Here is a 26,575-nt window from a genome sequence, read left to right as displayed (position 1 = left end):
CTCTGACAGCACACCTGCTCCAAGCAGATGCTTCCCATGCAAACCTTCACCACATGCACTCTGCATCACTGTTTCCTCCTTATCTCCAGCCTCCCCACACTCAAGGGCCACCTTCCAAATATATCGACTTTGGCCCACACTCGTCTCTGTAGCATTCACTACAGCAAAAACCCTGGGGAAGAGAGGCCTTCCAAAGATAGCTTGCGCACGACTGTAGTCTCTTAGTTGATGAACTCCAAACCTGAAAAGGCAGTAGCTCAATGTCTTAAGTCACCTAACCTTGAATATCATATGTCTGGACTGTGCTGTCCATGACTACTCTGACTACAACCATATACTGACCGCTGGATCACACACCCTCATCCCTTCAAGATTTCGGTTTCTAATTCACTGTCAACTGTCTCCGACGAAAATCTTGTCCTAATTCTTGGCAATTTCAATATTCTTCTGGATAGTTCTTTGTGTGTCAAGCTCTGTGTATAGTGCTTTACAAATACTATCTTATTTCACCTTCAGAACTCATTTCTCAAAGGAGGAAAGTGAGAGTTGGAGCAAGTAAGCAATTTGTCTAATTCTGCACAGCTATGTAGTGACGCTGAGCTGTTCATATCATAAAGCCTGTGTTCTTGACTGCTATACTGTGTTGTCTCCTACTGGTAGAACATGTACCTTTCCTTGGTACGTTTTGGACTTATTTCACTCAGCATAATACCTTCTAGTTCCACTGACATTGCTGCAAATGTCATGATTTAATTCTTTCTTATTGCCAACTAGTATTCTATTGTATATATAACCACATCTTCTTTATCCATTCATCAGTTGATGGACATTTAGGCTCTTTCCATAATTTGGCTATTGTTGAAAGTGCTGCTATAAACATTGGGGTACATGTGCCCCTATGAATCAGCATTTCTGTATCCTTTTGATAAATTCCTAGTAGTTCTATTGCTGGGGTGTATGGTAGTTCTATTTTTAATTTTTTGAGGAACCTCCACACTGTTTTCCACAGTGGCTGCACCAGTTTGCATTCCCACCAACAGGGCAAGAGTGTTCCCATTTCTCCACATCCTCACCAGCATCTGTTGTTAATTTTAACCACTCTGCCCAGTGTGAGGTGGTATCTCAGTGTGGTTTTGATTTGTATTTCCCTGATGATGAGTAACATTGAGCATCTTTTCATGTGTCTGTTGGCCATCTGGATGTGTTCTTTGGAAAAGTGTCTATTCATGTACAAGAGACTCACTTTAGATTGAAAGCCACAAATAGGGTGAAATTGAAAGGATGAAAAAATATACTCCACGCAAATACTAACCAAAAGAGAGCTAAGGTGGCTCTACTAATTCAGGTAAAATAGACTTTAAATCAAAAACTATTACAAAAACATTACAGATTGATAAAAGGATCAACCCACCAAGAAGATATAACAATTTTAATATATAAGCATCAAACATCAGAGCCCAAAATATATAAAGCAAACATTACAGAATTGAAGGGAGAAACAGACATCTCTACATTAATAATTAAGACTTCCAAACATCACTTTTAATATGGTAGAACAGACAATGGAAGATCAATAAGGAAATATAGGACTTGAACAAAACCATAAGCCAATTAGACCTAACAGAAATATACTGAACACCCAAGAACAGCATAATACACATTATCTCAAATTCACATAGAACATTCTCCAAGACAAACCATATGTTAGGACACAAAATGAGTCTCAATAAATTTTAAAAGACTGCAATCATAAAAAAATATTTTTAGCTATCACAGTGGATAAAAATCAATAACAGAAAAAAAAATACAAATACAGGATATTAAACCACACATTCTTAAACAACCAAAGGATGGAAGAAGAAATCAAAAGGGAAATCAGAAGATACAGATAGTCCTTACTTATGATGGTTCAACTTACGATATTTCAGATGTACATTGGTGCAAAAGTGATATGTATTCCGTAGAAATCCTACTTTAAATTTGAATTTTGATCTTTTCCTGAGCTAATGATATGTGATACTATTAATACTCTTGTGATGCTGGGGAGTGGCAGCCATGTGATCATGAGGGTAATGGAAATACATTTACAACCATTCTGTTTTTCATTTTTAGTACATTAGTCAATAAATTATATGAGATATTTGACACTTTATTATAAAAAGGGCTTTGTGTCAGACGATTTTGCCTAAATGTACACTAATGTAAGTTTTCTGAGCATGGTTAAAGTAGGCTAGACTATTATGGCTTAAATATGATATTCAGAAGGTTAGGTGTATTAAATGCATTTTTGAATTATGATACTTTTACTTTTTTATTTTTTAAAAGTTCTTATTTTAATTCCAGTTAGTTAACATAATGTTATATTAGTTTCAGGTGTACAATTCAACACTTCCATACATCACCCTGTGGTCATTACAACAAGTGCACTCCTTAATCCCCATCACCTATTTAACCCATTCCCCCACCACCCTCCCCTCTGGTAACCTAAATAACTGTTCTCTATAATTAAGTGTTTATTTCTTGATTTGTCTCTCTCTCCTTCTTATTCTTTTCCCTTTGCTTGTTTTCTTTCTCAAATTCCACATGTGAGTGAAATCATATGGTATTTGTCTTTCTCTGACTTATTTCACTTAGCATTACACTCTCTAGCTCCATCATATTGCTGCAAATGGCAATATTTCATTCTTTTTTATAGTTGAATAATATTACATCTATCTCTATGTAGATATATCGAGATATATTTATAGATAATATATATACATATACATATACATATACATATACATATACATATACATACACACATACGTACACCACACCATCTTTATCCATTCAACAATCGATGGACACTTGGGTTGCTTCCATATCTTGGCTATAATAGTGCCATAAATGTAAGGTGTATGTATCCCTTTAGATTAGTGTTCTTGTAACCTTTAGGTAAACACCCAGTAGTGTGATTCCTAGATCACAAGGTAGTTCTATTTTTAACTTTTTGAAGAACACCCCCTACTGTTTTCCACAGTGGCTGCACCAGTTTGCATTCCCACCAACAGTACAAGAGGGTTCTCCATTCTCCACATCCTCACCAACACCTGTTGTTTCTTGTGTTGTTGATTTTAGCCATTCTAACAGATGTGAGGTGAAATATCACTGAGTTTTTATTTGTATTTCCCTGATGATAAGTGATGTTTAGCATCTTTTCCTGTGTCTGTTGGCCATCTGTATGTCTCCTTTGGAAAAATGTCTGTTCATGTCCTCTGCCCATTTTTCAAATGGATTATTTGCTTTTTTGTAGTTGAATTTTATAACTTCTTTACATATTGTGGATACTAATCTTTTATAAAATATGTGACTTACAAATATCTTCTCCCATTTGAATTATGATACTTTCAACTTACAATGTGTTTACTGGGATATAACTCTACTATAAGTTGAGGAAGATCCGTACATTGAGACAAATGAAAGTGAAAACACAAAATACCAAAATCTATGAGATATAGTGAAAGCAATGGTAAGAAGGGAATTTACAGCTATAAATGCACACATGGATAAAAGAAGGTCTTAAATCAATAACCTAAGCTTATGCCTTAAGAAAAAGAAAAGCAAATTAAACCTAAAACTGGTAGAGGAAAGAAAACTCACATTATTAAAATCAGATATAAAAAAAGGACAATACTACTGATGTTACAGGAATAATAATGCTATGAACATTTATATGCCAACACATTGGCTAACCTAAATGAAGTGGACAAATTCCTAGAAACACACAATACACCAAAACTGAATCATGAAGAGATAACAAATCTGAATAGACCTATAACTTGTAAATAGATTAAAACAGTGGCCAAAACTCCCCCTAGCCCCCCCCCCAAAAAAAAGAAAAAAAGAAAAGAAAAAGCCTAGAGCCAAATGACTTTACTGTTAAATAGTACCAAACATTTAAAGGATTAACACAAATTATTTTCAAACTTTTCAAAATACTGCAGAGGAAGAAACACTTCCTAACTCATTCTATGAAGCCAGTAATACCTTGACACCCAAACCAGACAGACAATACAAGAAAACTACCAACCAATATTTCTCATAAATATTGTTGTAGAAACCTTCAATAAAATATTAGCCAACTGAATTCAGCAGCATATTAAAAGGATTATGTATCATGACCAAATGAGATTTATCTCCAGAATGTGATAATGGTTCAACATAGGAAAACTGATTTAGTAAAATCAATTACTAGAATGAAGGCAGGGGTTGGGGTGGTGGGGGTGGAATATACGATCATCTCAACTAATGCAGGAAAATATTTGACAAAATTTAACACCCTTTCTTCACTAAAAATAGAACAAACTCAGTAAACCAGGACTAGAAGGAAACTTCCTCAATATGGTATGGAAATTCCACACCTAACATCATACTCGGTGGTCAAAGATTACAAGTATTTCCCCCAAGATAAGAACAAAATCTGGATTCCCACTTTCTCCACTTCTATTCAACATAGTACTGGAAGTCCTCACAAGAGCAAATAGGCAAGAAGAAAAAATAGAAGGCATTAATATTGAAAAGGGAGAAATAAAATTATCTTTGTTTGCACATGACATGACCTTGTATTCCAAACACCCGTGCGCGCGCGCAGCACACACACACACACACACACACACACACACACACACACACACAAACTGGTAAAGCTAATAAACAAGCAATTCAGCAAAAAATAAACCAATTTTGTGGGACACAAAATTACCACACAAAATTCAGTTGCATTTCTATGCACTAATAATGAAAAATCCAAAATGAAACTAAGGAAACAATTCTATTTACAACAGCAGGAATAATTTGACCAAGGGGGTGAAAGACTGAAAACTATGTAACATTGCTGAAAGAAATTAAAGAAGATGCCAATAAATGACATCCCATGTTCACAGACTAGAAGACTTAATATTGCTAAGATGACAATACTACCTAAAACAATTTTCAGATTCAATGCAATTCCTATCAAAATCCAATGACTTCTTTTTGAAGAAATACAAAAACATATCCTAAAATTCCTATGAAATACCAAGGGATTCCAAATAGCCAAAACAATCTTGGAGAAAAAAGAACAAAGTTGGAGGTCTCATACTTCCTGATTTCAAAACTTACTACAAAGCTACAGTAAGCAACAGTATAGTTCTGGCATAAAGACAGACATACACAACAATGAAACAGAAATGGGAGCCCAGAGATAAACTCTTACATAAATGATCAAATGATTTTTACAAAGGTGCCAAGAAAGGAGTCTTTTCAATGAAGGGTTTCGGGAAACTGGATATCAACCTTACAAAATTACTCAAAATGGCTAAAAGGCCTAAGTGTAGGAGCTAAAAAACTATAAAACTTTTAGAAGAAAACATAGGAGGAAAGCTGCATGACAATGGATTTGGCAATAATTTCTTAGATGTGACACTAACACACAGGTAACAAAAGAAAAAATAAGTTGAACTTCTAACAAAACTTAAAACTTTTGTGCATCACAAAACACTATCAAACAGGGTGAAAAAGAATGAATAACCTGAACAGATTTATATTTATTAAAGAAATTAAAACAATACCAAACAGTTATGAAATAATTCTCTACAATCTCTTCCATAAAATAGAAGCAGAGAGAATACTTCCTAGTTTATTAGATTATACCAGCCTTGTTCCAGCTTTGAGAAGAATGCTGATGCAATTTTGTTTTTTTTTTTTTTGTTGTTTTTTTTTTTACTTTTATTTTTATTTTTTTTTTATTTATATATGAAATTTATTGTCAAATTGGTTTCCATACAACACCCAGTGCTCATCCCAAAAGGTGCCCTCCTCAGTACCCATCACCCACCCTCTCCTCCCTCCCACCCCCCATCAACCCTTAGTTTGTTCTCAGTTCTCAACAGTCTCTTATGCTTTGGCTCTCTCCCACTCTAACTTTTTTTTTTTTTTTTTGTTCCCCTCCCCCATGGGTTTCTCTTAAGTTTCTCAGGATCCACATAAGAGTGAAACCATATGGTATCTGTCTTTCTCTGTATGGCTTATTTCACTTAGCATCACACTCTCCAGTTCCATCCACGTTGCTACAAAAGGCCATATTTCATTTTTTCTCATTGCCACGTAGTACTCCATTGTGTATATAAACCACAATTTCTTTATCCATTCATCAGTTGATGGACATTTAGGCTCTTTCCATAATTTGGCTATTGTTGAGAGTGCTGCTATGAACATTGGGGTACAAGTGCCCCTATGCATCAGTTTTCCTGTGTCCCTTGGATAAATTCCTAGCAGTGCTATTGCTGGGTCATAGGGTAGGTCTATTTTTAATTTTCTGAGGAACCTCCACACTGCTTTCCAGAGCGGCTGCACCAATTTGCATTCCCACCAACAGTGCAAGAGGGTTCCCGTTTCTCCACATCCTCTCCAGCATCTATAGTCTCCTGATTTGTTCATTTTGGCCACTCTGACTGGCGTGAGGTGATATCTGAGTGTGGTTTTGATTTGTATTTCCCTGATAAGGAGCGACGCTGAACATCTTTTCATGTGCCTGTTGGCCATCCGGATGTCTTCTTTAGAGAACTGTCTATTCATGTTTTCTGCCCATTTCTTCACTGGGTTATTTGCTTTTCGGGTGTGGAGTTTGGTGAGCTCTTTATAGATTTTGGATACTAGCCCTTTGTCCGATATATCATTTGCAAATATCTTTTCCCATTCCGTTGGCTGCCTTTTAGTTTTGTTGGTTGTTTCCTTTGCTGTGCAGAAGCTTTTTATCTTCATAAGGTCCCAGGAATTCACTTTTGCTTTTAATTCCCTTGCCTTTGGGGATGTGTCGAGTAAGAGATTGCTACGGCTGAGGTCAGAGAGGTCTTTTCCTGCTTTCTCCTCTAAGGTTTTGATGGTTTCCTGTCTCACATTCAGGTCCTTGATCCATTTTGAGTTTATTTTTGTGAATGGTGTGAGAAAGTGGTCTAGTTTCAACCTTCTGCATGTTGCTGTCCAGTTCTCCCAGCACCATTTGTTAAAGAGACTGTCTTTTTTCCATTGGATGTTCTTTCCTGCTTTGTCAAAGATGAGTTGGCCATACGTTTGTGGGTCTAGTTCTGGGGTTTCTATTCTATTCCATTGGTCTATGTGTCTGTTTTTGTGCCAATACCATGCTGTCTTGATGATGACAGCTTTGTAGTAGAGGCTAAAGTCTGGGATTGTGATGCCTCCTGCTTTGGTCTTCTTCTTCAAAATTACTTTGGCTATTCGGGGCCTTTTGTGGTTCCATATGAATTTTAGGATTGCTTGTTCTAGTTTCGAGAAGAATGCTGGTGCAATTTTGATTGGGATTGCATTGAATGTGTAGATAGCTTTGGGTAGTATTGACATTTTGATAATATTTATTCTTCCAATCCATGAGCAGGGAATGTCTTTCCATTTCTTTAAATCTTCTTCAATTACCTTCATAAGCTTTCTATAGTTTTCAGCATACAGATCCTTTACATCTTTGGTTAGATTTATTCCTAGGTATTTTATGCTTCTTGGTGCAATTGTGAATGGGATCAGTTTCTTTATTTGTCTTTCTGTTGCTTCATTGTTAGTGTATAAGAATGCAACTGATTTCTGTACATTGATTTTGTATCCTGCAACTTTGCTGAATTCATGGATCAGTTCTAGCAGACTTTTGGTGGAGTCTATCGGATTTTCCATGTATAATATCATGTCATCTGCAAAGAGCGAAAGCTTGACTTCATCTTTGCCAATTTTGACGCCTTTGATTTCCTTTTGTTGTCTGATTGCTGATGCTAGAACTTCCAGCACTATGTTAAACAACAGCGGTGAGAGTGGGCATCCCTGTCGTGTTCCTGATCTCAGGGAAAAAGCTCTCAGTTTTTCCCCGTTGAGGATGATGTTAGCTGTGGGCTTTTCATAAATGGCTTTTATGATCTTTAAGTATGTTCCTTCTATCCCGACTTTCTCAAGAGTTTTTATTAAGAAAGGGTGCTGGATTTTGTCAAAGGCCTTTTCTGCATCGATTGACAGGATCATATGGTTTTTCTCTTTTTTTTTGTTAATGTGATGTATCACGTTGATTGATTTGCGAATGTTGAACCAGCCCTGCCTCCCAGGAATGAATCCCACTTGATCATGGTGAATAATTCTTTTTATATGCCGTTGAATTCGATTTGCTAGTATCTTATTGAGAATTTTTGCATCCATATTCATCAGGGATATTGGCCTGTAGTTCTCTTTTTTTACTGGGTCTCTGTCTGGTTTAGGAATCAAAGTAATACTGGCTTCATAGAATGAGTCTGGAAGTTTTCCTTCCCTTTCTATTTCTTGGAATAGCTTGAGAAGGATAGGTATTATCTCTGCTTTAAACGTCTGGTAGAACTCTCCTGGGAAGCCATCTGGTCCTGGACTCTTATTTGTTGGGAGATTTTTGATAACCGATTCAATTTCTTCGCTGGTTATGGGTCTGTTCAAGCTTTCTATTTCCTCCTGATTGAGTTTTGGAAGAGTGTGGGTGTTCAGGAATTTGTCCATTTCTTCCAGGTTGTCCAATTTGTTGGCATATAATTTTTCATAGTATTCCCTGATAATTGTTTGTATCTCTGAGGGATTGGTTGTAATAATTCCATTTTCATTCATGATTTTATCTATTTGGGTCATCTCCCTTTTCTTTTTGAGAAGCCTGGCTAGGTTTGTCAATTTTGTTTATTTTTTCAAAAAACCAACTCTTGGTTTCATTGATCTGCTCTACAGTTTTTTTAGATTCTATATTGTTTATTTCTGCTCTGATCTTTATTATTTCTCTTCTTCTGCTGGGTTTAGGCTGCCTTTGCTGTTCTGCTTCTATTTCCTTTAGGTGTGCTGTTAGATTTTGTATTTGGGATTTTTCTTGTTTCTTGAGATAGGCCTGGATTGCAATGTATTTTCCTCTCAGGACTGCCTTCGCTGCGTCCCAAAGCGTTTGGATTGTTGTATTTTCATTTTCGTTTGTTTCCATATATTTTTTAATTTCTTCTCTAATTGCCTGGTTGACCCACTCATTCGTTAGTAGGGTGTTCTTTAACCTCCATGCTTTTGGAGGTTTTCCAGACGTTTTTCTGTGGTTGATTTCAAGCTTCATAGCATTGTGGTCTGAAAGTATGCATGGTATGATTTCAATTCTTGTAAACTTATGAAGGGCTGTTTTGTGACCCAGTATATGATCTATCTTGGAGAATGTTCCATGTGCACTCGAGAAGAAAGTATATTCTGTTGCTTTGGGATGCAGAGTTCTAAATATATCTGTCAAGTCCATCTGATCCAATGTCTCATTCAGGGCCCTTGTTTCTTTCTTGATCGTGTGTCTAGATGATCTATCCATTTCTGTAAGTGGGGTGTTAAAGTCCCCTGCAATTACCACATTCTTATCAATAAGGTTGCTTGTGTTTATGAGTAATTGTTTTATATATTTGGGCGCTCCGGTATTTGGCGCATAGACATTTATAATTGTTAGCTCTTCCTGATGGATAGACCCTGTCACTATTATATAATGTCCTTCTTCATCTCTTGTTACAGCCTTTAATTTAAAGTCTAGTTTGTCTGATATAAGGATGGCTACTCCAGCTTTCTTTTGACTTCCAGTAGCATGATAAATAGTTCTCCATCCCCTCACTCTCAATCTAAAGGTGTCCTCAGGTCTAAAATGAGTCTCTTGTAGACAGCAAATAGATGGGTCTTGTTTTTTTATCCATTCTGATACCCTATGTCTTTTGGTTGACGCATTTAATCCATTTACATTCAGTGTTATTATAGAAAGATATGGGTTTAGAGTCATTGTGATGTCTGTATGTTTTATGCTTGTAGTGATGTCTCTGGTACTTTGTCTCACAGGGTCCCCCTTAGGATGTCTTGTAGGGCTGGTTTAGTGGTGACAAATTCCTTCAGTTTTTGTTTGTTTGGGAAGACCTTTATCTCTCCTTCTATTCTAAATGACAGACTTGCTGGATAAAGGATTCTCGGCTGCATATTTTTTCTGTCTAGCACACTGAAAATCTCGTGCCAATTCTTTCTGGCCTGCCAAGTTTCAAAAGAGAGATCAGTCACGAGTCTTATAGGTCTCCCTTTATATGTGAGGGCACGTTTACCCCTTGCTGCTTTCAGAATTTTCTCTTTATCCTTGTATTTTGCCAGTTTCACTATGATATGTCGTGCAGAAGATCGATTCAAGTTACGTCTGAAGGGAGTTCTCTGTGCTTCTTGGATTTCAATGCCTTTTTCCTTCCCCACTTCAGGGAAGTTCTCAGCTATTATTTCTTCAAGTACCCCTTCAGCACCTTTCCCTCTCTCTTCCTCCTCTGGGATACCAATGATGCGTATATTATTTCTTTTTAGTGTATCACTTAGTTCTCTAATTTTCCCCTCATATTCCTGGATTTTTTTATCCCTCTTTTTCTCAGCTTCCTCTTTTTCCATAACTTTATCTTCTAGGTCACCTATTCTCTCCTCTGCCTCTTCAATCCGAGCCGTGGTGGTTTCCATTTTGTTATGCATTTCGTTTAAAGCGTTTTTCAGCTCCTCGTGACTGTTCCTTAGTCCCTTGATCTCTGTAGCAAGAGATTCTCTGCTGTCAGCTATACTGTTTTCAAGCCCAGCGATTAATTTTATGACTATTATTCTAAATTCACTTTCTGTTATATTATTTAAATCCTTTTTGATCAGCTCATTAGCTGTTGTTATTTCCTGGAGAGTCTTCTGAGGGGAATTCTTCCGCTTGGTCATTTTGGATGGTCCCTGGCGTGGTGAGGACCTGCAGGGCACTTCCCCTGTGCTGTGGTGTATAACTGGAGTTGGTGGGCGGAGCCGCAGTCAGACCTGATGTCTGCCCCCAGCCCACCGCTGGGGCCACAGTCAGACTGGTGCGTGCCTTCTCTTCCCCTCTCCTAGGGGCGGGATTCACTGTGGGGTGGGGTGGTCTGTCTGGGCTACTTGCACACTGCCAGGCTTGTGATGCTGAGGATCTGGCGTCTTAGCTGGGGTGGGTAGGCAAGGTGCACAGGGGCAGGAGGGGCAGGCTTAGCTTGCTTCTCCTTAGGTGATCCACTTCAGGAGGGGCCCTGTGGCAGCAGGAGGGAGTCAGATCCACTGCCGGAGGTTTGGCTCCGCAGAAGCACAGAGTTGGGTGTTTGCGCGCGGAGCCAGCAAGTTCCCTGGCAGGAACTGGTTCTCTTTGGGATTTTGGCTGGGGGATGGGCGGGGAAGATGGCGCTGGCGAGCGCCTTTGTTCCCCACCAAACTGAGCTCTGTCGTCCGGGGGCTCAGCAGCTCTCCTTCCCTTTGTCCTCCAGCCTTCCCGCTTTCTGAGCAGAGCTGTTAACTTATGACTTCCCAGACGCTAAGTCGCGCTTGCTGTCGGAACACAGTCCGTCAGGCCCCTCCGCTTTTTGCGAGCCAGACTCGGGGGCTCTGCTTGGCCGGCAAGCCGCCCCTCCGCCCCGGCTCCCTCCCGCCAGTCCGTGGAGCGCGCACCGCCTCGCCGCCCTTCCTACCCTCTTCCGTGGGCCTCTCATCTGCGCTTGGCTCCGGCGACTCCGTTCTGCTAATCCTCTGGTGGTTTTCTGGGTTATTTAGGCAGGTGTAGGTGGAATCTAAGTGATCAGCAGGACGCGCGGTGAGCCCAGCGTCCTCCTACGCCGCCATCTTCCGCCCCTGCTGATGCAATTTTGATTGGGATTGCATTGAATGTGTAGATTGCTTTGGGTAATATTGACATTTTAACAATATTTATTCTTCCAATCCATGAGCACAGAATGTTGTTCCATTTCTTGTATCTTCTTCAATTTCCTTCATAAGCTTTCTATAGTTTTCAGCATACATCTGTATGCTTTTACATCTTTGGTTAGGTTTATTCCTAGGTATTTTATGATTCTTGGTGCAATTGTGAATGGGATCAGTTTCTTTATTGTCTTTCTGTTGCTTCGTTATTAGTGTATAAGAATGCAACTGATTTCTGTACATTAATTTTGTATCCTGCAACTGCTGAATTCATGTATCAGTTCTAGCAGACTTTTGGTAGAGTCTATCGGGTTTTCCATGTATAATATCATGTCATCTGCAAAAAGTGAAAGCTTGACTTCATCTTTGCCAATTTTGATGCCTTTGATTTCCTTTTGTTGCCTGATTGTTGATGCTAGCACTTCCAACACTATGTGAAACAACAGCGGTGAGAGAGGACATCCCTGTCGTGTTCCTGATCTCAGGGGGAAACCTCTCAGTTTTTCCCCATTGAGGATGATATTAGCTGTGGGCTTTTCATAAATGGCTTTTATGATGTTTTAGTATGTTCCTTCTATCCCGACTTTCTCGGGGGTTTTTATTAAGAAAGGATGCTGAATTTTGTCAAATGCTTTTTCTGCCTCGATTGACAGGATCATATGGTTCTTATCTTTTCTTTTATTAATGTGATGTATCACATTGATTGATTTGCGAATGTTGAACCAGCCCTGCAGCCCAGGAATGAATCCCATTTGATCATGGTGAATAATGCTTTTTATATGCCGTTGAATTCGATTTGCTAGTATCTTGTTGAGAATTTTTGCATCCATATTCATCAGGGATATTGGCCTGTACTTCTCTTTTTTTGCTGGGTCTCTGTCTGGTTTGGGAATCAAAGTAATGCTGGCTTCGTAGAATGAGCCTAGAAGTTTTCCTTCCCTTTCTATTTTTTGGAACAGCTTGAGAAGGACAGGTATTATCTCTGCTTTAAATGGCTGATAGAATTCCCCAGGGAAGCCATCTGGTCCTGGACTCTTATTTGTTGGGCAATTTTTTTTTTTAACGTTTATTTATTTTTTTGGGACAGAGAGAGACAGCATGAACGGGGGAGGGGCAGAGAGAGAGGGAGACACAGAATCAGAAACAGGCTCCAGGCTCTGAGCCATCAGCCCAGAGCCCGACGCGGGGCTCGAACTCACGGACCGCGAGATCGTGACCTGGGTGAAGTCTGACGCTTAACCGACTGCGCCACCCAGGCGCCCCTGTTGGGCAATTTTTGATAACTGATTCAATTTCTCCCCTGGTTATGGGTCTGTTCAAGTTTTCTATTTCTTCCTGTTTGAGTTTTGGAAGTGTGTGGGTGCTTAGGAATTTGTCTATTTCTTCCAGGTTGTCCAGTTTGTTGGCATATAATTTTTCATAGTATTCCCTGATAATTGCTTGTATTTCTGATGGGTTGGTTGTAATAGTTCCATTTTCATTCATGATTTTATCTATTTGGGTCATCTTCCTTTTCTTTTTGAGAAGCCTGGCTAGAGGTTTATCAATTTTGTTTATTTTTTCAAAAAACCAACTCTTGGTTTCATTGATCTGCTCTATAGGTTTTTTAGATTCTATATTGTTTATTTCTGTTCTGACCAGATTATACCAGCCTTAACCTAATACTAAAACCAGACAAAATAATATTATAAGAAAAGAAAATCATAGACCAATATATTTCATGAACATGGATACAAAAATCTTCAACAAAATATTAACTTAAATCCAACAATGTACTAAAAGAATTAAATGCATCTAAAAGCAGAATAAAAATGTCTGAGGCAAAAACTGATAGAAGGACAAGGAGAAAGAGAAAAATCCATTATTATATAGTTGGAGATTTCAACACCCCTCTATTAGTAACTGACACACCAAGTGAGATCTAGTTATGCATGGCTGGTTCAATATCCTAAATGCAATCCATTATATAAAAAGACTAAAGAAAAAAGATAATTATACCATATTAATTATTAAGAAAAAGCATTTGATAAAATCTAATACAATTCGTGGTAAAAAAATAACTCTCAAAAATGGGATTATAGGAGATCTTCCTCAACTTGATAAAGAACATGTAAAAACCTACAGCTAACATCATAGAGACAATGCTTCCCTGCTAAGGAATTGGAATGCCATGGATGTTCCTTCTCACCATTTCTATTCAACATTGTACTAGAGGTCCTAGTTAATGCAATAAGACGAGAAAAGGAAATAAATGTATGCACACTGGGAAGGGAGAAATAAAACTGTCTTTGCCAACAGATGATGTAATTGTGTATACAGAAAAATCCCAAAGAATCAGTAATCAATAGCATCATCATCATCATCATCATCATCATCATCATCATCATCTCCTAGACCTAATAAACGATTATATCAAGTTTCAGGATACAAAGTAATATGTAAACATCAATTGCTTTCCTATATACCAGAAATAAGCAATTGGCATTTTTATTAAAAATACAACCACCAGGGGCTCCTGGGTGGCTCAGTCGGTTGAGCATCTGATTCTTGATTTTGGTCAGGGGATGGGGCCCTGCATCAGGTTCCCTGCTGAACATGGAGCCTGCTTGAGATTCTCTATCTCCTTCTGCCCCTCTCCCCCACTCACACACACACTCTTACTCTCTAAAATTAAAAAAAAATAGGAACACCACTTACATTAGTACCTAATTAATTATCTAAATTTATATGTAATTTAGGTATAAATCTAACAAAATAGGTACAAGATCTAAATGAGGAAAACTACAATGCTCTGATAAAAGAAATCAAAGAAAGCTAAATAAATGAAAAGATAGTCCATATTCATGAATATGAAAACTCAGTATTGTTGGGGCACCTGGGTGGCTCAGTCGGTTGAGCAGCTGACTTCAGCTCAGGTCATGATCTCGCGGTCAGTGAGTTTGAGCCCCGCATCAGGCTCTGTGCTGACAGCTCAGAGCCTGGAGCTTGTTTCAGATTCTGTGTCTCCCTCTCTCTGACCCTCCCCCGTTCATGCTCTGTCTCTCTCTGTCTCAAAAATAAATAAACGTTAAAAAATTAAAAAAAAAAAAAAGAAAACTCAGTATTGTTAAGATTAAGTTCTTCCCAACTTGATATATATATGCTATGCCATTCCAATAAAAATCCCAGTAGGCTACTTTGTGTTCTGATTCTAAATTGTTTCTGATTCTAAAGTTTATGTGGAAAGGTATATAAACTGGGTCTAAAGTTCATATGGAAAGACAAAAGACCTGGATTAGCCAGCACAATATTAAAGAGGAATAAATTCAGAGACCCAAAACTACCCGACTTTAAGACCATATAGCTATTATTCAAATTATAGCTACTTTTCAAGACCATATAGTTAAGGTATTTATCTACGGTATTAATTTACTTCAAAGCTACAATAATTAAAACAGTGTGGTATTTGTTAAAAAAAAAAAGGAAAGAAATAGATCAGTCAATGGAACAGAATAGACAGCTTAGAAATAAACGCACATAAATATAGTCACCTGATCTTTGACAAAGGAGCAAAAGTCAACACCATAGACTATAGTTGTAGAAATAGTTCTAGAATAACTGGACATTCATACACACAAAAAATTAATCTAGACATTGGCCTCCCATCTTTGACAAAAAAAAAAAAAAACTAAAAATGGGTCATAGACTCACGTGTAAAATACAAAATTATAAAACTTCTACAAGATAACATAGGACAAAATCTAGGTCACCCTGGGTTTGGCAATGAGTTTTTAGGTATGACACTTAAAGCACAATCAAGGAAAGAAGAAACTGATGAGCTGGATTTCATTAAATTGAAAAACTTCTGCTCTGTAAAAAACACTATTAAGAGAATAAGACAGCAAGCTATAGACTGGTAGAAAATATTTGCAAAACACATACTTGGTAAAGGACTTAAAATTCAAAATATACGAAAAGCACTGAGATATCAACAATAAGAAAACAAATAATCTGATTAAAAAGTAGAACAAAGATCTGAAGGATACCTCACCAAGAAGATATACAGATGATATGTGATGAAAAGATGCTCAACATATGTCATTAGAGAGTTGCAACTTATGACAACTATGAGATATCACTACACATCTATCAGAATGGCTAAAATCCAAAACACTGACAACACCAATGTTGACAAGGATGTGGAAAAACAGGAACTCTCATTCATTCCTGAATGGGACGCAAAATAGTACAGCTACTTTTGGAAGGCAGTTTGGTAGTTTCCTGCAAAACTAAACAGACTCTTATCTTACAATCTGGTAATTACACTCAGTGGTATTTATCCAAACGATCTGAAAAGTTATATCCAAAAAAAGCTGCAGATGAATGTTTATAAGGGGCTTTATTCAAAATTTCCCAAACCCGAAAGCCAAGATGTTATACAACTGGTAGATGGATAAACCATATGTAGTTTATCAAGATAAAGGAATATTACTCAGTGATAAAAAGATATGAGCTATCAAGTCACAAAAGATATGGAGGAAACAAAAATGTATATTGCTAAGTGAAAGAAGCCAGTTATAAAAGGATTCCAACTATGGGATATTCGGGAAAAAGCAAAGCTATAGAGACATGAAAAGATCAGTAGTTGTTAGCAGTTGGAGAGAAGTGGAGCACAGGGGATTTTTCAGGCAGTGAAACTATGTTGTATAATATTATAATAGTGAGTAGATGATATTATGCAAGTTTCAAAATGCCCCAAAACTGTACAACACATGGAGTGAAGCCTAATTACATATAGAATTTAGTTAATAATAATGTGTTACTATCGGTGCATCAATGTAACAAATGTACCACATCAATTCAAGATGTTAATAACTAGAGAAACAATCAGTGAGTGATGGTAAGAAAAAATATGTGAGCTCTCTGTACTTTCTGTTCAGTTTTTATATAAACCTAAAATTGCTAAAAAAGATTAAGTATATAAAAAATTAAACCCCCAAATGCCCAAGTAACTCATAGAAAGAGTGGAAAAAGAAAATAGAGAAAAGGGGGAGGACAAACAGAAAAAAATTTAATGATGGAAGACTTACCCCTACTATATCAATATTTACATTAAATGTAAATCATCTAATTATAGAAATAAAAAGACAGAGATTGACAGAGTGGATTAAAAAGCATGATACATATGCCTCCTGTCTGCAAGAAATTTTCTCCAAATACACCTGTAAGATAGGTTGAAAACAGACAAATGGAAAAAGATACATCATGCAAACACTGGTAAGAAGAAAGCAAGAAAGACTATTTTATAACAAAAAAAACTAGACTTCAGAAGAAAGAAAATGACCAGAGACAGAAAGAGACATTACATAATGATTAAAGAGCCAATCCCAAAAGAAGACATAGCAGTTCTAAATGTATATGCACAAATGAACAATATGTGAAGCAAATACTGACACAACTGAAGGAAGAAATATACAGATATGCAATATAGTAGAAAAGTTCAACCCTCTGTCAACAACTGATAGAACAACTAGATGGAAAATCAGCAAGGATCGCAAAAAGCTCTACAATGCCATCAACCAGTAGAATCTGATAAAAATTTACAGAATACTTTTCCCAACAACAGCAGTTCTTTTCTAGAGTGTACAAAACATACATCAAGTTAGATCACATTCTGGCTATAGAACAAACCTCAGTACATTAAAAAGAAACTGAAATCATATAGAATATGTTGTCTGACCATAACAAAATCAAACCAGACATCAGTAATAGAAAGAACACAACAATCCAAAGACTTAGAAACAAATGAACACATGTCTAAATAATCCATGGTCAAAGAATAAGTTTCAAGGAAGATGTAAAAAAAATAACTAAATGAAAATGAAAATGCAACATATAGAAAATGGTGGGACACAGCTAAAGCCATGCTCAGAGGGAAATTTATAGCACTAAATGCACACATTAGGGAAAAAATAAGTCTCAATCTATAACCTAAATTCCATCTCAAGAACTTAGTTCAAGAAGAGCAAAATAAGTGTAAAACAGAAGGAAATAAATAATAATAATAATAATATAAATATAAATAATATGTATAAATATAATAAATATAATAATAATAAGTCTAAGATAGAAGGAAATAAATAATAAACAGCAGAAATCAATGAAGTGGAAAACAAAAATAGAGAAAAATCAATAAAGTGAAAGAGCTAGTCCTTTAAAAAGTCAGTAAAATTGACCAAGCTCTAGCCAGACTGACAAAGAAAAAAGAAGGTACAAATTATTGATATCAGAAATGAAACAGGAGACCCTGCCAGTATCAAAAGGATAAGAATACTACAAATAATTCTATATATATAAATTTGACAACTTAGAGGAAATGGAACCATTCATCAAAAAACACAAACTACCATACAATCCAGCAATTGCACTTCTGGGCCTTTATCCCAGAGAAAGTAAAACTTACCTTTATACAAAAACCTGTAATGCATGCCCATAGCAACTTTATTCATAATAGCTCAAATTCAAAATAGCTTAATATTCATAATAGATCAAAACTAGAAATGGCCCAGATGTCCTTCAACAAGTAAATAGTTACACAAACTGGTACATCCATCCAATGGAACAACAGCCATTGGTATATACACAGCTTGGATGAATCTGCAGAGAATTATGCTAAGAGAAAAAAATCCAAACCTAAGTGTTACATACTGTATGAATCTATTTATATAATATTCTTTAATTTTTTAAGTTTTTATTTAAATTCCAGTTAATTAACATACAGTGTAATATTAGTTTCAGGTATACAATATAGTGAGTGATTCAACACTTCCTTACAACCCCTAGTGCTTATCATGAGTGCACTCCTTAATCCCCATCTCCTATTTAACACATCCCCCCCCCCAACTCCCCTCTGGTAACCATCAGTTTGTCCTCTATAGTTAACAGTCTGTTTCTTGGTTTGCCCCCCCCTTCTCTTTGCTTTTGTTTCTTAAATTCCACATATGAATGAAATCATATGATATTTGCCTTTCTTTTACTGACTTATTTCACTTGGCATAATACTCTCTAGCTCCATCCATGTTGTTCCAAATGGCAACATATATAATATTCTTTTTTAAAAAATATGGAGCACTTCAGGAATTTATGTATCATTTTTGCACATGCTAATCTCTGATCATTCCAATTTTAGTATATGTGCTGCCGAAGTGAGCACTATAATATTCTTGAAATGACAAAATTATAGAGATGGAGAACAGATTAGTAGCTGTCATTGGTTAAAGAGGGGGCATGGTGTGGCTATAAAAAAAGCAACAGGAGAGATCCCTGTAGTAATGGAAGTACTACATGTCTTGATGGTATCAAGGTCAACACCCTGGTTGTGATATTGTGCTTTAGTTTTACAAGATGCTGTCATTGGGAGAAAATTGGGTGAGAAGTACATGGAAGCCCTCTGTATTATTTCTTATAACTTGTATGTGAATCCATAATAACTTTCCTCCTCCCCAAATTTAACTTAATTATTTAAAAAATCTTATCCCTACTCACTAGCTACTGTGAATCCTCAGGGTGCCCTTTAAGGAAGTTTGAGCAAATTTTGTCTCTATTTGCCATAAAAGAAAGAGAAGGCACACACAGAGGCAAATCACACTGAGGACTCATGCCTGAGTGTTGAGCCTAACCATGTCCTGGGTAGCCATGACCTGGGGTAGAAGACTAACTTTTAGCTCTATGCTGCATGCACAACAATTCCTCTTTCTCCCACCACTTGGGGAGAAAACAGGGGAACCCACTCTTGTACTGCCACCTTGTGGTTTGCTGAAAATAAAAACGAACAGAATGGAATTGATCATGGGGAGTCTGAGTGAGACTGAGATGCTGGTTTTACAGATGGGGAGATCCCTAAAAGGCTGGTAGCTTGCTGGGGTCAAACAGTTAGTAAGCTATTCATTAATTCATAAAGGGAAAAAAACAGGAACTAATTTATGCTGTTGGGCCAAAGGTGCCAGGAAGGCTAAAACAGAGAAACAAAAAGTTCAAAATTCTTCATTAATCTGGAAAGCCAATTTCAAAATAGCCTCCTGCTTTCATCTGTTAGGGAAAGAGCCCCATGTGATCTGTTACCACCAGGGGGCAGTAAGGAACCCAAAATAGTTGTCATTTCATTGCAAAGGGCCTTGATCAATGCAGGTTATCCAGGGAACCTGGGAGTTATTTCCTGGAAATCCAAGGCTGTGTACCGCTGAACCAAATTGCACCCCCGGAGCACTCTTACCCACCTGCTGTCACACACACACTTCCCAGTGTTACTCTATATGGTTTTTGATCTCCTACCAGTTGGGATTCATTTCTCTGACCATGAAAGAGCTGGCATACTAGGGAGGACTGTAACTGAATCAGACACATGTCCTAGTTAGTTCTGCCACGAGTAGCTATGGTAATAGTGTCAATCTCTGAGTCTTCTTTTCTTCTTTCATAAAATTAGAGAAATGACAATAATATTTATTGAACCTATACCTTACACGAGTCTCATGACGGCCATATGAGGTAGGTACTATATCCTCATTTTACAGAAGATGAAAATGGGGCAGAGAGAGAGAAATCAAGTAACTAGGTCGTGGTCACATAAGCTAGGAAGTGGTGAGTCAGGATTTAAACCCAGGCAGTTTGGCTCCAAGCCTGTGTGTGCCCATCCCTCTGAAGATTAAGAAAGGCAATAAAAGAAAATTAGTGTCCACAGTTAGCCCTGTATTAGTTGTCAGACTTGGAGCTTTGCAGTCTTTGGAGCCTTTAAAAGCATGTTCTACAAGCTAACACTGAGTGTGTGGATGAGTGGCAATGGGTGAGTATATGGACATGGTACCAGCAACATTTGTTGCACAGCTGCAGGCCAGGAGGTGCTCCTGGGCAGCCTAACAGAGGTGGCCCCTGCTCTTTGAAGGTGGGCTACCATGAAGGCCTGACCCCATCCCATCAAATTGCACCATGGCCCTGTGAGGTACTGGTGCTCCCATTTTACACATATGGCACTGATATCCCAGCCCATTCTTCCTCCTCTACTCCTTTGTATCTTCTTGTAATCCATAATCCCAAAACAACAGGGAAATTCTTCCCTCTTGTAAGGAACTGGCAGAAAGACAGTCTCCTTTCTCAGTGACTCCTTTAGAAACCCCTTTAAGAACATTGCAAACATTAGACAAAAGAGTTTTCCAGCAGTAAGACTGCAACTGTACCCAGTGGTCATGGGGAAGGGACACACAATTGGTATAATTCAGCTCAAAGTAGCTCAAAGAGGAAAGCTGGGAAATAGGAGGAGCCAAACTCTGGAGTAATTTCTGCTGACAAGAGGCTTGGGTGGGGGAACAAGAGGGGTTTTGCTTTAGGACAGAGGAGCTTGTGGGTACAGAGGTCAATAGTGCCAGGTTTCCTAAGACAATCTCAATTTCAAAATTTCATCTGCTGTCAATCACACACTCCTAGTTTTAGTACAAAACCATTTTTAGCTTCTAGGGCAAGTTCTAGACTGCAGAAGTCTTTGAAAGCAAGGCTTACAAACGGGTGTGCCTGGTACAAGGCTGGCATTTCTCCACATACCCGCCCCAGTTTCTCCCTGAAGCCTAGGCTCTGCATTTTGATAATCAGCAAAGAAAGACCCATTAACCGTTACCAACAAGGTAAACAACTTGAAATAAGCTTGAAGTCATTTTTAGAAAGCTAAGCCTATTCCCTCCGGAGAAAAGAATAGCAGTTCCCTTCCCGCTAGGTGCACTGCCTAGCAGAGCAGAGCAGAGCAGCCTTGCAAGACACCATCGCTCAATTTTACAGATATGCAGTTTGTGCTCTGCCAGGTTAAGTACTCACCTAAGGTGAACAGCTGACAGGTGATGCACCAAGATCTGAAACCACATTTCACCAGTTGCTATGCCCAACATGTTTTGTGGATTGTGAAGGAAGAATTAACATCAAAGCCAGGGAGATAAGGTCTCTCCCTTTTTCTTGCTCCAGTGGTGGAAGAACTGTAAGGGAGTGAGTCAAGTTGTTTGATTTTTTTTTTTTTTAAGTTTATTAGCTTTTGAGAGACAAAGAGAGACAGAGCATGAGTGGGGGGAGGGGGAAGAGAGAGAGGGAGACACAGAATTTAAAGCAGGTTCCAGGTTCTGAGCTGTCAGCACAGAGCCCGATGTGGGGCTCAAACTCACGGACTGCAAGATCATGATCTGAGTCGAAGTCGGATGCTTAACCAACTGAGTCATCCAGGTGGTCCCAACTTCTTTGATTTCTAACAAGAAGTTGGAGGGTCTTCCCAGGATCTGGGGGAGTAGACCTGAGTTTCCCAGATTGCTGGCATGAAGCATATCCTGAGGCAGGGTCCATAGGACTTGGAAAACAAATGATGAGATTGACAATTAGGTAATTATGGAAAATGCCTTAAGGTTAAATTGAGTTTTTTCTTAAAGACTTCTCAAAGTATCTGCACATTAGTGGGGATTTCAAAGCTCTGAGTATAGGAAGCTGAGGTTTAGAAAAGTCCCTTGTCCAAGGCCAGTGTAGAGCTCAGACAGCTGACCCACACCACAGCTCTCTCATCCGCAGGCTGGGTCCCTTGGGCCTCTTTATGAACCAAGGTCTTCGGTCAGTAAACTGAAGTGACTATTATATGGTAATGTCTTTGGAGTTGCTCTTCCTTTGACATTCCACGGCTGCAGACCTGCTTCTAGGAAACCCCCACCCCTATCCTAATGCTTACTACAGTGTTACCTAGGACCTGGTACTTCCTCCTCAGAATCTCTGTTCCTTATTTACAAAGTAAGGCTGACAGCACTTGTCCTAGGAAAGCTGACAATTAAATGACAACCTGCATTTTTAAAAATTTTTTAACATTTATTCATTTTTGAGAGACAGAGACAGAGAACAAGTGGGAGAGGAGCAGAAAGAGAGGGAGTCACCGAATCTGAAGCAGGTTCCAGGCTCCGAGCTGTCAGCGCAGAGCCTGACATGGGGCTCAAACCCACGGACCACGAGATCATGACCTGAGCTGAAGTTGATCGCTTAAGACTCAGCTATCCAGGTGCCCCAAATGACAACCTGTATTTAGAAACCGCACACGTAAGTAGCACTCAAATAGTTCCCTCCCCCTCAGTTTCCATCTTGGAACTAACCCTGACTGCCATGACTTTGGGAGCTTGTTTAATTTTCTTTCGCTCACCTCAATACACGCAATTCTGAAAGGCTTACCTGGGAATGGATGCAGGAAAATAAGGACCATTCAAACATGAAGCAATGCTCTGTACTAGAGGAAGGAGCAAGGTCAGAGAGCCCCTTTTCTGCTTCCTCTCTAGGTCAGTGTCACAGCAGCTCATGGCCAGGAGATATATGCCCTCTGGCTGAATCAATCTCTGGGCCCACCCCTCTACACTTCGTGCCCACTTCTGCTTTTCCATCTTAACATGCCCATCCCTCCATCTGAAATATACCCCTTCTTGACTATCCAGTTCTACCAAAAGGCCTATCCTATTCCCAGGGGACATGTTAAGTCTCACCTCTTCCATTAGGCCTGTCCTTACACATTTTGCCAACATTCACCTGTCCCATCCTCTTATCTCCTCTTTCTTCCCAGGGCTGGGAAGGAACATGAACAAAGGAAAGGCAGCAACACATATAGAAGAAACAGTCTCTAAGGCCAGTGATCTCTCCTGCAGAAGTATTTCTCCACTGTGCCCTTGTAGTGGAATGACAGAAGAGGATGAATATTGTTCTCAGAGGCAGGAGACTTCTGCATTGCACCAAAACTTTGAGCCTCTTCAGTGAATGTGCCCAGAAAGGCAAATAATAGAGCTTTTCAGTTGTTGCCAGGGCAAGCCTGAGAGCAAAACAGGTCCTCTTAGCCATGACTAGTTCCAGTGAGAGGGACTCACTGAGCTCCTTCTATGTGTGCGTGCACCTAATGTCCAAGAACCAACCCAGTTCCCAGCCAGAGCCTCTGGCCCTCAAGGTTAACAAGCAAAACACAGAACCATTTCTACCCTTTTCCTGCAGGGTTTCACTTGATAAGAAGTGGCCATTCCTCCGGGGAGGAAGGGCTCTGTTTGAGTGCAAATGCATCAACTTTCTGTTCCAACACAGAACATACTCTGCCGGTGCTCCCCCTGCCTCTCTGGCTTCCTCCCACCCATATTTCTCCCTGACTGTGGAAGCCATTGTCCCTGCCCCCACTCCCTCAGGCAGCTTCTATGCTCTAATTCTAGACAGTCCTGGGGCATCTGGTCTACTGTGGCTTCAAGTGCTGTCTGTGTGCTCAGCACACCAAGCAGCTGTCACCACCTTCCTCTCCAGACCCACAGACCTAACTGCCTACCAGGTCTCATTGCTTACCTCATAGACACCTCAAAGTCAGGTTCCAAACAAACCATCTCTCTCTGCCCCTTCTGTACTCCCTACTCACCAATCAGCCATCTGATACCATCATCAGCCCATCTGATGAGTGCAGAAACCCTGAGTGAGCCCTTCTAGACCTCTTCTCTCATTCATCCCACATCCTAGCTGGCTCCAAGTCCTGTGGGTTATACCTCCTGAGTGCTCTAGATATATCCTCTTCTCTGTCCCATTGCCACTGATCCAGTTGTATGCTCTCATTACTGGCAGCTTCCAAAGTACTTCTCAGGCCTCCAGCCTTATTCTTCCCACTCTGTTGCCAGACCGGTCTTTCTAAATCATGAATTAGACAGTTTATCACATCATCCTTTCCAACAAAACTCTGTGTAGGCTGAATAATAACACCCATGGCATTCATTTCCTAATATTCAGGACCTGTGAATGTCACCTTTTATGGCAAAAGGGACTTTGAAGATATGATTATATTCAGGATGTTGAGATGGGAAGACCACCTTGGATTATCCAGGTGGGACCACTGTAATCATCATGGACCTTCTCAAGGGGATGAAGGAGGATCAGAGGAGGAGACCATATGATGCTGAAAGCATAGATGAAGTGATGCTTATGAAGGTAGAGCAGGCCATAGGCCAAGGAATCTAGGCAGTCACTAGAAGCTGAAAAAGCAGGGAAATGGATTCTAGAATAAAAGTATCAGACACCAGAATAATGTGGCTCTAGGAAGAGAGACAGTAGGAGTTATTTTATTGAGTACCATGTGAATGGCCACCTCTTTGTGTATAAGGCTGGTTCTAGGTGGAATGAGGCCATCCTGCTGTTGGTGGGTCCAAACCTCATCCAGATCCTACAGCAGGCCCAGTGTTTTTATTCAGCTCTAAAAAGGTTTCCCTGTTCAGGTCCCTGGACCTAACTTGGCAGAGATTTTAATCCACAAAGGAATGTGGCTGCCCAAAGAGCTAAGGTTATGTTAGGATGCATCAAAAACACAGCTAGTACAGGAGAAGAATGAGGTCAGTACCATATGCTCCTGGGCTAGTCAGGCCATAATAGACTAATCTCAGTTCTGAGGCCCATGCTTCAGTAAAAGACTGACAGATTTGATCACAGAATGGTGAATAAGATGGGAAAGAAGCTCAAAACCATGCTAAATAAAGAATGATTAAGCAACTGAGTTTGTTTAACTCCAAGGGGGGGAAAATGGCTTAAAAGGCAGGAAAAAGATAAAGATCTTTACCTTTATTAACTATCACATGGAAGAGAAATTAGACGTGTTCTGTGTGGATTAGAGGAAAGAAAGAACATCCACTAGTGACAGTACTACAGGTGCACATAAGGAGAAGAGATCTGGGACTGTGATTGTGGGCAGCTCATGTAATACTGAAGGGCCAGATTTTTTTCATCTGGAAAATAATGATAATGATGAGGAAGATAATGACATCACCTATCCCATATGGGAAGAATTACTTGAGATACTATTTCTGAGGCTCAGCACAGTCTTGCAATAATAACTGCATTATAAATGGTAAGGCAGTATTATCAGCAGGAGAAAGATTCTACTTAACACAAGGAAAGACTTTCCAGCAATTAGAGCTGCCCAACAGCATGTGAGTTGCCTCAGAAGGCACCTGCGAGGGTTGTACAAGGAAGGAGCACTTGGAAACAATTCTCTAAACCCCCACCATCTACCCAAAGCCAACCTATCTCTAAAGGCCCAGTGCAAACATTTTCCTCTTTTGAGATGCCTGTTTATGACTATGCTAACCCTCTCTGAATTCTTCAAAATCTTAAATTGTGGTGATAAATTTCCTAATCAAACCCTTGTTTAAAAACAAGCTCCTCCTGTGAGGACAAGGAACACAACTTCGGTATTTTACAGCACTGTTTTGAGTTCCACACGTGACAGAGATGTTCAAGAAATGCTGGCCAGTTGACTGGTTCCACTCCCAGAACACAAAGCCATTTCATGTCTCTGCCATCAAATGGAAGGCATTTAATGCAGCTGCTGTCACTTATACCTCCCCACCTTTTAAAATATTTATTGAGGTATAATTTACATACCATACAAATTACCCATTTAAAGTAGACAATTGGATTTTTTTAAATAAACTCATCAAGTTCTACAACCATCACCACAGTCTACTTTGAGGATGTTTTCCCCCCAAAAGAAATCTTACTAGCATTCCCTATTACACATCCAAAAACATACCCTCAACCCCACCCTACCTTCTGTTTTTACAGACTTGTTAATTCTGGTTATTTCCTATAAGTGGGATTGTACATCATGTCATCTTTGTGACTGGCTCCTGTCACTAGCCATAATTATTTTGAGATTTGTCCATGTTGTATGTATCAATAATTCATTCATTTGTTGTGGGAAGTATTCCATTGTGTGGATATGCCACAGTTTATCCTCTTGACTGCTGATGGGCATTTGAGTTGTTCACAGGTTTTGACT

The 26,575-nt window shown here is 39.1% G+C and overlaps 1 protein-coding gene and 1 pseudogene across 5 annotated transcripts in view; both read right to left on the bottom strand.

Moving 5' to 3' along the window:
- The window catches only part of ARHGEF4 (Rho guanine nucleotide exchange factor 4), a 285,073-nt gene that overhangs the window by 237,866 nt on the left and 20,632 nt on the right, over positions 1-26,575 (bottom strand). The gene's annotated exons all lie outside the window — the stretch shown is intronic.
- On the bottom strand, positions 18,851-18,946 carry LOC112849109 (U6 spliceosomal RNA; annotated as a pseudogene).

This window comes from Puma concolor, chromosome C1 (assembly GCF_028749965.1).
Source record: "Puma concolor isolate L17-30 chromosome C1, mPumCon1.1.hap2, whole genome shotgun sequence".
NCBI lineage: Eukaryota > Metazoa > Chordata > Mammalia > Carnivora > Felidae > Puma > Puma concolor.
Note: the sequence above shows the minus strand (reverse complement) of the source record. Positions and strands in the feature narration are given on the sequence as shown.